The following is a 14090-nucleotide window of genomic DNA, read 5'->3' on the forward strand; positions in this document are numbered from 1 at the left end:
TAAACATTTTGGGGAGGAATGGTTCATTGACTTTGCTAAGGTCATTTGTAGGAACCAATGAAGTAAGCAGAATTCATTGCTAACCATCCACTTTGGAGATATATCTGCACAAAACGTTGTTTTGATTTTGTTATTCTACAGGAATGCCACTTTAAATAGTTTCTGTACTAACACAGGGCTAGGCAGCTGATTTTAATGTCATATTGATGATCATGTCATACTATGTCATAATGCTTTAATGTCGAACTGTGATGGGGTGGCCAAAAAGCCAATGCATTTCTAGGCTAGATCAAGGAGGATAGTGTCCAGATAAAGAGAAGTAAGAGTATCACTCTGTTCTACTTTGGTCAGCCCTCACCTGGAGTACTATGTCCAGTTCTGGATATCACAGTTTGATAAGGTTATTGACAAGCTGGTATGTATCCAGGGAAGGGCAACCAAGGTGAGGAAAGGTCAGGAAACCAAGCCTTATGAGAAACAGAAGAGGAAGCTGGGTATGTTCAGCATCGAGAGGAGAAGACTGAGATGTGACACAACAGCTATCTTTAAATATCTGATGGGATGTCATGTAGAAAATGGAGCAAACTTGTTTTCTCCTGCTTCAGAGTCTAAAATACAAACCAATGAATTCTAACAGAATTGTTTGACAGATTGGAGAGCTGGGCTAAAAATGACAAAATGCATTTCAACAGGGATAAATGTAAGATACTGCATGTAGGCATGAAAAATGAAATGCACAAATATAGTTGGCTTGCATATTATGTGAGGCATCCATTGCAAAATGTATGACTAATCTTGGAACCTGATCGTTCTTACCTTAAATTAACAAGGTTTTGGGTTTCAGGCCAAAGCATATTATAGGGTCACTCTGGAGACCCTAGAAAATGCCTAGAGAAGCGGGACACATGTTTGTCCATCCTTCCATTACTGAGACATCTCTGTTGCAGGGAAGAGCAAATTAAATTGGAAAAAATATGAAATAATTCATTCGACTTATTCATTAATACGGTCATCTTCTAATTCTTAGCTATCTATTATCAGGTTGGATTCTGCCAACTACAGACCAAATATATTATGTTAAGAAGAGTTACTTTTTGTAGCACAACTCCTAGAACATGCCCGCTAGCAGGGACAAAGACCATATTACATGGGAATTCTGGAAAATTAAGTCCAAAAAAGTAACTGTTGCAAAATTGTAAAGAAGTTGCCTGCAAAATGCCTGTATTAGAGAAAGATATATATATAAAATATAGGGGCTGTGGTGGCGCAGTGGATTAAACTACTAAGCTTCAGAACTTGCTGATCAGAAGGTCGGTGGTTCGAGTCCACGGACAGGGTGAGCTCCCATTGTTAGCCTCAGCTTCTGCCAACCTAGCAGTTTGAAAACATGGAAATTTGAGTAGATCAATAGGTCTACCAGGAAGGTAACAGCATTCCATGCAGTCATGCCAGCTACATGACCTTGGAGACGTCTAAGGACAACGCCGGCTCTTCGGCTTAGAAATGGAGATAAGCACCAACCCCCAGAGTTGGACTCGACTAGACTTAATGTCAGGGGATATTACCTTTATATATAAAATATACATGTGTGGTAAATTCCAATTGGAAATAAATGCAAATGTTCATAAGGTTGAAAAATAAATTAGATTGAGGTAGAAAATCATGAATGAAAGGGACTAATGGTAGAAAAGGTGGGAACTGACCAGAAATAGTTTGGTTCAACTATTCCTAATGTGCAGGTGGCTCTGTATTTCTGTAGTTTAGGACATGAAAATTATGTAGGACTGAATTTTCTAGAAGAGAGAATACAAGAATAGTCCTTAGTTCAAGATCATATGGATATCTGTTCCTTCTTTCATCACACTTTCATCTGATAGCTTGTCAGTACAAGAAGTTTTGCCTGATGTCCCTCTTTCTGATTTTTCCCATTGTAACATCAACATAAAGGGAGGCAGAGGAAGTTCTTTAGCATGGACAGGAAAAGAAAGCTTAGGGCCAAGCCAGGTCTGTAGAGAGGTCCTCTTTTGGTGGACATGGTTTTGTGTGTAAGAACTGTATAAGTCTCACCCACAGAGAAGGTTCCTGCAACAAATAAATATATTCCTCATTTACAAAATAAATGCATTCCTGAGGATTCCTCATTTTACAGAACACAAGATACCACAAGCAAAAATTACATGGAATGGATAAAGATATGTTCCTGCACTGTTTCAATGTGTTTCAGATAACCATCTATTAAAAACTAACACAACCCTTGTTGAAACAATAGCACCAACCACAACCCTTGCACAACGGCTTGATTTCTCCTCAAATTCCTGCCAAGTTGCCATGTTTCTTTTCTCTCTTCTCTTTAAACTTTGATCTTCCCTCTTAAGCCATTTTCGTTGCCTCCTCCTTCTTTTTTTTAAGTGTTTTTGGTCTGGGATTACTGCAATAGGTTTGCACACAGAGAGGATTCCTCTTTCTCTCTTGCTGTAGTTCTCCCTCCAAAGAAGCAAAACTCTAATCTGAGGCAAAGTGGAAGGAAACATATTTCCTCCTTCCATCTGGCAAACGGATAAAACATCAAATTGGTGGACTTTTCTTATCGGCATGTGGAATTTGGAAGACACGAAATAATGACCTGTCAACCTGCCTCCGGCAAGCCAATTTTGCAACATTTGACGATTCATAGTGGCCTGACTGTGAAATACAGAACAAAATCCATAAATGCCTTGATTGCCTTTTTAATAAGGGCATCCAAGATGTCTTCTTAAAAAAGGAAAGAAAAGGAAAGAAGCGGAGAGGAAAGGTCGATGTATGAAGGAAGAGGGGGAAAGCTTACAACTGTATGCATAGTGAAATTCTGCCGTAACTCATTGGTCATCTTTATGGATGTTGTGAGTATCCCTTTATGAAAAGTAGTTGCATGCTAGCTAATGCAAAGTGGTGGCCCACTGATGAGGAAAGTTAGCTCAAATAGCTGGAGGTACCTCTTGGTAAACCTGAAAACCTTCTGTCTAATGGCTTGGAAGGGCTGTGAAGCATTAAAGATTTGCTGATGCATATTCTTCAAGTGATAATTCACCCCCCCCCCCCAAAAAAAAAAACTTGCTTTCTGAGCAGAAAAGCCAAGTATATTTCTGAGCAGGGCTTGAAAACTGCACAGAAACTTTGAAATTCTTGTGGCATGGAGAGAAAAACCACCGAGATTATTTGTGAGAACATGAGAATATGAAAATGCATATTCCTAGATCTTGGACAGGAGTAGCAACTATAGCAAGTATGGGCAAACTTCGGCCCTTCAAGTGTTTTGGACTGCAACTCCCACAATTCCTAACAGCCTACCGGCTGTTAGGAATTGTGGGAGGTGTAGTCCAAAACACTTGGAGGGCCGAAGTTTGCCCATACCCGAACTATAGTCTCCTCTCTCAGCAAACCAATTTTCTCTCCCTTCCAGTTTCGTCTGCAGTCCTCAAAATGGTGACAGGAAGTAATGTGTCACCTCTTGTGGCCATTTTCATATAATAATAGAGTTGGAAGAGACAACAAGGGCCATCTAGTTCAATCATCTGCCTTGAAGGAAAATATAATCAAAGCACTCCCAATAGATGGCCATCCAGCCTCTGCTTGAAAACCTCAAGAGAAGGAGAGACTACCACCCTCCAAAGTATCATATCCCATTGTCAAACACATCTGACTGCCAGGAAGTTCTTCCTGATATTTGGATGGAATCCTTCTTCCTGCAGCTTGAATTTATTGTTCCATGTTGTAGGCCCTAGGACAGCAGAAAACAAGCTTGTTGCCTTCTCAATATGGCATCCTTTCAAATATTTAAACATGGCTATCATGTCCCCTCTCAACCTTCTCTTCTCCAAGCGAAACATACCTTGTTCCCCAAGCTGTTTCTCACAAGGCTTGACTTCCAGACATTTGGCCATTCAGCTTGCCCTTCTCTGTTCCAGCTTGTCAATATCCTTCTTGAATTGTGGTGCATAGAGGACTTGTAGAGAAAAAAATGGTAGGATTTGTGGGAAGTACATACTTCTGGAGTGGCTGTAGATGTGAGGAGTATTTTAGTATGCTTTCATACATCCAGTGGGGCTTTCTCTATGGTTTGGGGGCACAGATTGTCTGAAAATTGCACTAGAACATCTTTTTTTAAAGTGGAGATTGGACCACTTTGGGACTGGTGGCATTTTTCAGAAGCTGCAAAAATGGGATGCAAGGGTACATGTAGCACACAGACTACAATTGTCCCACCTCTGGATTAGATACCAGTACATAATACATAATCTTTCATTGAGTCTTATCATGGGTGATCTGGCCTAGCACTGGTGATATGTGATTTCTGCTCCATAAGAATTGCGGGTTCAGGTCCCAGCATGTGTAAGCTTCGAAGGATCAAATCAGGCACGAGTGGGTTCATAGCGAGGCTCAGAGGCTTTATTCACTTAGGCCAAAAGTGGTTGTTGGACAGACAGGACTTTCAAATCAGACATAAAGGCAATAGATACACACAGAGATGTTTATAGAGAGTTGACAGCTATTCAAACAATGGACTTTTGCCACTCCAGGTGCTGATTGGTGCAAGTTATAATCCACGTGCTGATTGGTGAGGCATACTATCTGCTGCTGCAGCTGATTAGTTTCCTTGTTTAGCAGGAATTTTACTAAACTGTCATTGCTCAGTTTGAAGATTGTTACTGCTTTCTGGGTGGGTATGTGGGAAAAGGAATATGGGTAGGATTTCGGCTGATGGGTGTTGATGGTTCTAATCCTGCCAGTCGGAATCTGACAGTGGTTCCAAGCTGTGAAAAAATGAGTCTCGAAACACCTTGATGGCAGGGCATTGGGTGACTTCGTGACCCCTCTGATTGGCCAGGGAATAATTCATTATTGGGTGTAACGTTTTATTGTTGGTCAGGAAAAGATGGTCACTGGGCAATCCAAGTCAGCTGCCTGGTGGAGTGATGGGATTCGCCTTTTGTTTCCACCTGATGGGTGCTTGTACAACTGTGTATCTGAATCAAATATTGGTTTTGGATGTCAGCCAGACTGTGTTTCTGGGTGGAAAGTCATCCTCAGACTTTAGCCAGTGGAATCCGTCTTGGCATTGGCCATGGCCATGGATTTTGGAGTCTTTTGTGGTCCCAGGATTCAACAACATACTGGCTAGACTGATAGCAACTACTTAATCTTGTAAATCACAGATCCTACGGTATGAACCTTTGTGTGCAAAGCAGTGGTCAGAGCAATAACTGCTCAGCAATGGACACAACAGTCTCTTGGTTGTCCTTGGGTTTGGGACTGCTTGGACAATCAATGGAAGTTTCCACATAGCTTGCAGGTCTTGCATATACTGTTCCTGACCCCCAATACGTAGTCTAGAATATGGCTAGGATTTGTGTGAGCCTTGTGCCTCTTTTTTGGGGGGGGGCGGGTCTCATTAGCTCTTGGCCTACCTTTCCCTTTTGGTTTCAGAATAAATTCTGAACTCTCCCTAATTTTTTAACCAATGTTCCTACTCTTCTTCCAAAAATACATTCTGTGGATGTTTTGGCCCCTAAACGGGACTAAAAACAACCAGAAGATGGCCAGAAGAAATCACTGGTTGTTCCTTTCTGGCCTTGGTTAGATTTTTTTGGTGTGCTTCACTATGGAGCCAAACCAGAGCAGTCAAAAATGGTCCTCCAATCCTCAGAAGATGTCCATCCCTGTTCCACAAGCACCCCAAAACTTCTGTTTAAGGGCTTCTTTCATAAAAGAGGATCCTGTATTCTCTAGCAGACATCTTCTTGAATGCAAACATCTACAGTAGCACTGAAGATAATAGCAAGATGGCTGTTGACTTGTGGGAGCTTGACAGCGCTCTCATGTAGCTGATGCTTAGCGAGGCAACGATAATGGATAGTTTGCAGCGTCTCTAACAAAGAGAGAGAGTGGGGGGGGTTTCAAAAGGAAAATGAATCTAGGTTGGTCTGACTTCCAACTGAGCTTCACGCCAGCTCCCCAGTCAAGGAGAGAAAGGGATCCTGCTGCGGAAGGGGTCATGTCTCAGCCCCCCGAACTGGTCAGCCGTCTTGCATCCAATTCCATCAACTATCCGAAGCTCGGAGGACCTCAGGATAATGCCTTTTTCTGTTAATAGAGAGCTGTGAGCATTTAAACTGTGTTGATAGAAATGTCCGTTTTATCCTTGCATGTCTGAGGTTTTTCAGACCCCTCAGACACGAGGCAGGTCAAGATTTCGATGCCATTGTGTGCATTGTAGAGAAGAGAGATGAATTCATCTGATATAAAGGCTTTCACCCCTTTTTTTTGGTGTGCAAAAAAAAGGGAGAGCCTCTTCTTCAGACATTGAGCTTTCAAGTCACACAATGCTTCAAAGACCCTCCGTATGGACTTTGAAAGGGGCAGAAGGCACTCGCTAATATATTTTTTCAACAGAAATGAATAATAACCACATTGAGTCACTGGCAACTAATTTGGAAGTGCTTAGCACACTCTGTGCCTTCCACAAGAAGCCTATCTCTCCCTCCCCCCCTCAAAATGTCCAGCTAACAAAAAGGCTTTCTTTTGCTTTTTGAAAAAAATCCTGCTTGGAGACCAGCTTTTTGGCCTTTAGATGCCCCTGTTCAGAAATGTTTCATGGTAAGAGTTGCTTATGAAAGGATGAAAGGATGTCCATGCTGGAAACAGCAGGTTTCACATAGAGTCCAGAAGCCAGCAAGATTTTTTTTTTAAAAAAAAAAAAATTCTTCCCACCTCCTTCTTTTTTTTTTTTTACCTTGATATTGTGAAAGCATTGCTTGCCGGATGCTGTAATGGGGATCATACAATGCAAGGGAATATATTATCTCGAGGTGTCCTTTGGCAGCTTTGAGCAGCTTAATTCAGATATTATCTGGAGGAGTCTAGGAAGGAGATTCACCCTGCTGCGGCTTATGCTTTTCCTCCTTTAAAAAAAAAAAGAATTTCACTGCGTTGCTTTGGGCACGGGCCTCATTGCGCTCCAGATAACCTGTAGGTCTTTACAGTGGGAAGAAACGTGTCTTCACAGAATACCCAAGGGAACAGTTATGTTCCTGGCATTGCTGTTACCTTTAAAACTGTAACAAGATAGCTCTTCTTAGTTATAGCAGAAGACTATCGCATTGACTTTGAAAGCAAGAACGAATGGAAAGCTAGCATCATCTGGTGATGTGGCTGTCCAGCACTTCAAAATTCTTGGCTTATATCTGGTCCTACACTGCGAGGTGGAGGGGGTGGGAGGTGGGGGGAATCTGACCCTCTCAGGAGACACCTCCTTTTTCTGGATCTCCATTTTTTCTTGAACGATGATGATGTTTCTCCTCCTCTTCCTTAATAATAATAATAATAAACTTTATTTATACCCCGCCACCATCTCCCCAACTGGGACTCGGGGTGGCTTACATGGGGCCATGCCCAGAACAATACAATTTAACAGAATATAAAACGAGCAACAAATCATAACACACTGAACAATACAATAAATGATATTATACATTACAACGCAAAATCAGAAGAACAATAAAACCAAGGGTGGGCCACATGAACACTAAGTTAAAACTCGGGGTGAGGAAAGAAATAAGAATAAAAACCACAAGAACAGGGTCATAAAATAGTGGTGCAATCTGGAGGATAGATATTGGAGAAGAGCAACAGAGAAGATGTATGTAGTAATTACTCTCCAAAAGCACAACGGAAGAGCCATGTTTTCAGGTCTTTCTTAAAGGCTACTAATGTGGGGGCTTGCCTAATCTCAGCGGGCAGTGAGTTCCACAATTGGGGGGCCATAGCAGAGAAGGCCCTCTCCCTTGTTCTCACAAGGCGGGCCTGGGATATAGGCAGTGGCAACAGAAGAGCCTCCCCTGATGATCGAAGGGATCGGGCAGGTTTATGATAGGAGATACGGTCACGAAGGTAGGTGGGTCCCAAACCCTTTAGGGCTTTATAGGTGATGGTCTGCACCTTGAATTGGGACCGGAAAATAAACGGCAGCCAGTGGAGCTCCTTAAACAAGGGAGTGGATCTTTCCCTGTAACTCTTCCTTCTTATCCTCTTTCATTTCGTCCTCCTTCTTCACTCTATTCTGCCTTGGTCAGACCACACCTGGAATACTGTGTCAAATTCTGGGCACCGCAATTTAAGAGAGCTGTTGACAAACAAGAATGTGTCCAGAGGAGGGTGACTAACATGATCAAGGGTCTGGAGAACAAGCCCTATGAGGAGCGGCTTGAAGAGCTGGGCATGTTTAGCCTGCAGAAGAGAAGGCTGAGAGGATGCATGGTGAGGGCCAGGGATCAAGATGTGAGGGGAAGCCATAGGGAGAAGGGAGCAAGCTTGTTTTCTGGAGACTAAGATGCAGAACAATGGCTTCAAACTACAGGAAAGGTAGAATTTCCTCACTGTCCTACTTGAACATTAGGTAGAATTTCTTCACTGTTAGGAGAGCTGTTCAGCAGTGGAACTCTCTGCCCCCGAGTGTGGTGGAGGCTCCTTCTTTGGGGGCTTTTAAGCAGAGGCTGGATGGCCATCTGTTGGGGTGCTTTGGATGTGATTTTCCTGCTTCTTGGCAGGGGGTTGGACTGGATGGCCCATGAGATCTCTTCCAACTCTAGGATTCTGTGACTTCTTTCTCTTCTTTTTCTGTCTCTTCCATTTCCTCTACCTTCTCCATTGTTGTTTCTTCATCTTCCTCCTCATCTTCTTTTTATTTTCCTCTTCCTCTTCTTCTTCCTTCTCCACTTCTTCTTTCCTTCTCATGACTCCTCCATTGTTATCTCTTGCTCTTCCTCCTCCTCATCTTCCTCCTCATCTTCTTCTTCCCCTCTTCCTTCTCTACTTCTTCTCTTTCCCTCCATCCTCCATTTTTGTTTCTCCTCCTCCTTTTCTCCTCCTTTCCAGCTGCTGCTCTTTCTTCTTTATGGGGTTAAAATAGGTAGGAAATGCCTTCTAACAATCTAAAACATACTGGTATGCCTTATTTTACCACCCCACATCCACCCCACCCAAATAGCTGACATTCTTATGGGAAGTGATGTCACTGCCTCTTTGCTTCTGTGGTCTACCCAAAGAGTGCCTCCGATGCAGTTGTTCACCTCTGTTCCTGACATTACTTTTCCATGGAGATCTGCATCTGTGTTGCAGTTTTTTCCCCCATAATCATGACATTTGTACAACTCATCTTGTGGTTTGGAATATTCATGGTGTGCATTTTCTAACTGGAGTTGCATTGACTAATGAGAAGAAGGAAGGGGTCATATATGAGAAATATTTATGGAGTTGAGGGGTGACGTTATTGCTTCTTACCCTAGATCAGGGGTCCCCAAACTTTTTAAACAGGGGGCCAGTTCACGATCCTTCGGACCGTTGGAGGGCCGGACTATAGTTGGCCACCGAGCAAAAACAACAACAACAACAACAACAACAACAACAACAACAACAACAACAACAACAACAAAAGAGTGTTGGAAGAGATCCTTTGGGCCATTGAGTCCAATCCCCTTCTGCCTTTGTGCACCAAAAGCACAAGCAAAGCACCCCTGACAGATGGCCACCCAGCCTTAATAATAATAATAATAATAATAATAATTAATAATAATAATAATAATAATATAAAGAGGGTTGGAAGAGACCCCTTGGGCCATTCAGTCCAATCCCCTACTGCCTTTGTGTACCTAAAGCACAAGCAAAGCATTCCTGACAGATGGCCACCCAGCCTCAATGTTAATAATAATAATAATAATAATAATAATAATAATAATAATAATAATAATAATAATAAGGGTTGGAAGAGACCCCTAGGGCCATTTAGTCCAACCCCCTTCTGCCCTTGTGCACCAGAAGCACAAGCAAAGCACCCCTGACAAATGGCCACCCAGCCTCAATGATAATAATAATAATAATAATAATAATAATAATAATAATAATAATAATAATAATAATATAAAGAGGGTTGGAAGAGACCCCTTGGGCCATTTAGTCCAATCCCCTACTGCCTTTGTGTACCTAAAGCACAAGCAAAGCACTCCTGACAGATGGCCACCCAGCCTCAATGTTAATAATAATAATAATAATAATAATAATAATAATAATAATAATAATAATAATAATAAGGGTTGGAAGAGACCCCTAGGGCCATTTAGTCCAACCCCCTTCTGCCCTTGTGCACCAAAAGCACAAGCAAAGCACCCCTGACAAATGGCCACCCAGCCTCAATGTTAATAATAATAATAATAATAATAATAATAATAATAATAATAATAATAATAATAATAATGGGTTGTAAGAGAAGAAGAGACCCCTTGGATCATTTAGCCCAACCCCCTTTTGCCCTTGTGCCATGGAGGCCGGATAAATGGCTTCGATGGGCAGCATTCGGCCCCCGGGCCTTAGTTTGGGGACCCCTGCCCTAGATCCCTGGAATTTGTTGCTTTAGCAGTTGTGACAATGTTCTTTGTGCTTCCATGTCTAAGTTTCATATTGGTTGTATCCTGCTGCTCCGCTGTCTGCTTCCATTCTACAGAAGTAGCAGGGCAGAGTCCAGACAATCCAGTGCGGAGACAGATAAGGTGACTATCCAGACAATCACCTTATCTTAGTTGTACCCATTGTTGCTGTTGAATGGCCTCAGAGCTCTGGTAGAACTCCTAGGTACTTGTGCTAATATCAACAAAGATTCCTGCATAACCTGCACAACCAAGAAGGAGGAGGAGAGACAACTCTCGAGCATCCCCCAACTTTGTGTAATGTGGGACAAAACCAGGTTAACTCATTTTACCCTGCCTTACAGATTGAAAGTCCTAGGATGCTAATTGGACATCCATTGGTGATTTCTGGTCCTAGTTTTGGGCCAGTGTAGACAAGTAAGTAAGTAAGTAAGTAAGTAAGTAAGTAAGTAAAAGTTTATTTGTATACCGCCCTCTCTCCCGAAAGGGATTCAGGGCGGTTTCCAATATAAAATCAGCATAAAACATTGTACAATAAAACACTGAAAACACTATAAAACGCTATAAGAATTAAAAACAAAAACAAAACATAACAATTGACTAAAACAATCACATAAACAGAAGGAATATAATCACTCAAATAACATATGCATCAGATAAGAAAAAAAGAAAAGAGACCACTGGGATGGAGGAGAGGATGGCCTGGAGGGACCACTAGAACTAAAATACAATGTTATATTCTAAGATGTTTTGGGGCAGAGGAATAAAGTGCAGTGTTTCAAGTCAAAGAGATGGCCTGTGCAACTACTATAGCTATGGGCTCGGTTATCCAAAGGTGCAGCGGAAGAGCCAGGTTTTAAGCAGCTTTTTGAAGGAAGCCAGGGTGGGTGCTTGCCGGATCTCCTCCGGAAGGGAATTCCAGATCCGGGGAGCAACAATAGAAAAGGCCCACTCCCTCGTCCCCGCCAACTGAGCCTGGGATGGTGGCGGGAGCGAAAGAAGTGCCCTACCGGATGAACAAAGAGAACGAGTGGGTTCATAGCGGGAGATGCGGTCACAAAGGTAGGCGGGTCCCAAACCGTTCAGGGTTGTTGATATAAAGAATGACATGAGAGAAAGGGCTGTAAACACAGTGGCCATGAAGCAGAGGAGGCACTGAAGAAATAGGCAACTTAGAGCTGGCAGATATTTCAGCCTTCCTTCAACAAATCTAGAAAAAAGGCATCTACTAGTACATCAACAGGATTGCAGTCAACATGATCAGGAACCTTGAACCAACCCAACCTGTGGGTCCCCAGATGTTTTGGCCTCCAACTCCCAGAAATCCTAACAGCTGGTAAACTGGCTGGGGTTTCTTGGAGTTGTAGTCCAAAACACCTGGATCCCCACAGGTTGAGAACCACTGATCTGGATGTCAATAGCTCTCCAATGATCCAGGCTATACCCTAAATCTGACATCTTCAAACTATGGCCCTCCAGCTGTTTTGGCCTCCAACACCCAGAAGCCCTCTTCACCTTGTTCAATGGTCAGGAATTCTGGGAGTTAGGGAACAAAACAGCTGGAGGGCCACAGTTTGAGGATGTCTGCCTTAAACACTTTATTGGGCAATACGGCACCTCCAAATTATCCAAGCAGACATGGTATCCAGTTTTAGGTCACCGGAGTCAGCAAAATCCACCTTAGCTTTGCTGTGAATTTTCTTGTAGTTCAGTTGCAAAAATTTGAGTCCTCGGGCCTCTCCTCCAAGACTCCTTTCATGGTCTCTTGAAAAACAAGCCATGAATAATGTCCAGGGGTGGGTGAAGTCGTAGGGACATGCCTGGATCGAATAATTACAGAGTCAGCACCGTCACACCCGCTGCGCAAGCCAAAAAAGTGTGAAATTGCCCAAGTACAAAAATCATTAAGTGAACACATTTATGACTATGACCACCTTTCTCTTTCTTAAAAAAGCAAAAGAAATGTTTTTCTAAAAAAATTAAAATCCTTTGCAGGATTTTTTGAGAGCAAGTGTCTGCTCCAAAACCAGCTCTATATTCCCTGGCTGCCCTCACTTGTCACATCAAACTTTATTTTTACCATCTGTGGAGATGTAGTTAAAGTTTTAGCACTCAGTTATCTCCTTCTCCCCCAGGCCACAATTAATTGAGGCCAGGAGGGAGGCTGAAGCGATAGGGCAATATTTACAAGAGGAAGGGAATGTTAATGGGCCGCTTGAGCCGAGGCTGTGGGGCTTTTGGAAAGGTGGTGGGGACAGATGGATTGGGGGGGGGGGGGAGATCCACAGCCTTCGACAGACCACTGGAGTGAGTCCCTGGGAATTAACATAAACACAGTCCTACCTCCTACTTCAACTACACTTTCTAATTCTCTGAGACCACTTTTCATCATCAAATCATTTAACAAAGGAACACAGTCTGTGTTTGTATCCTATATATCCAATATAGTCATGTATAAGTCTAGAAATTTTAGTCCAAAAATTGATCCAGAAATTGGGTCGACTTATTCATATCTTAACTCTTCTCAAAAAATTGAACCATCTCCATCTCTGGACAGAGTAGTAAAAGGCTAGAGAGTACACTTCATCACATTGAGTTTGGGAAGCGTTCTAGGACACTTCCAGGACGCTTCCATGACAGATCCCACTGGATCTCATCAAACAATGTAAGGCTGATGTAAGGCTACTTCTGTTGAGGCTCCGCAGAGGAAGAGCCCTGGTAGCATGGTAGGATGCTTCTCAGAAAACACAGGAAGCTTCCTATGTTCTCATAGAGAAGAATGGGGGGAAGCTGGGTGGTGGAAAGCAGTGCAGTGGACAATGGCCTTTGTAAGCCGCATCGAGTCTTTCAGGAGATGCTAGCGGGGTACAAATAAAGTTTAATGATAATAATAATAATAATGTGAGGCAACGGTTTCCCCCACTTCCTACCAGATTCACCACGCTGTGCCACCTGGCTTCTGACCTCAGTGTGATGAAGTCTTTAGTCCATCCCAGGAGAACCTAAAAGAAGCACAAATCCCTTGTACTCTCTGCATTGTGCTACTTCTAGGTTTTTTGAATATATATGTGGGGAAATGGCAGTGGTGGCCAGGGGTGGTTGGCCCCTTGATGCAGCATTGGTGCTTTCTCCTCTCTACCCACAATGTATTTATTTATTTACAGTATTTATATTTCACCCTTCTCACCCTGAAAGGGACTCAGGGCGGATCGCATTGTACACATATAAGGCAAACATTCAGTGCCATATAACATAGAACAGAGACAGACGCAGAGGCAATTTGAACCTTCTCCAGCTTCCTTAGGGTATGCTTGATTCCGGCCACAGGGGGGACAGCTTCTTCATCATCCACTGCGATGGCAACTTCCTCATTCCAACGGCGGCTGGTTGATTTTTATGGTGTCTTAAATTAGCCTCCCCACATATAAGTGGTTCCTAAATTTCCTACTTGATAGATGCAACTATCTTTTGGGTTGCTTAGGTCAGCAACAAGCAGGGGCTATATTTTATTTTTAATTGTTGGGTGCTCATCCCGACATGGGTTCTCTTGGTCACAGTGGTTTATTGCAGCTGGCTGCCAACCAGCCTGCTCCACAGCCCGGCGCCATATGTATCCATATGTATCTATGGATCATA

The 14090-nt window shown here is 42.8% G+C and overlaps 1 protein-coding gene across 2 annotated transcripts in view; it reads left to right on the forward strand.

Moving 5' to 3' along the window:
- The window catches only part of zbtb7c (zinc finger and BTB domain containing 7C), a 279530-nt gene that overhangs the window by 93833 nt on the left and 171607 nt on the right, over nt 1-14090 (forward strand). The gene's annotated exons all lie outside the window — the stretch shown is intronic.

The sequence above is a fragment of the Anolis carolinensis genome, chromosome 2 (genome assembly GCF_035594765.1).
Source record: "Anolis carolinensis isolate JA03-04 chromosome 2, rAnoCar3.1.pri, whole genome shotgun sequence".
Lineage (NCBI taxonomy): Eukaryota > Metazoa > Chordata > Lepidosauria > Squamata > Dactyloidae > Anolis > Anolis carolinensis.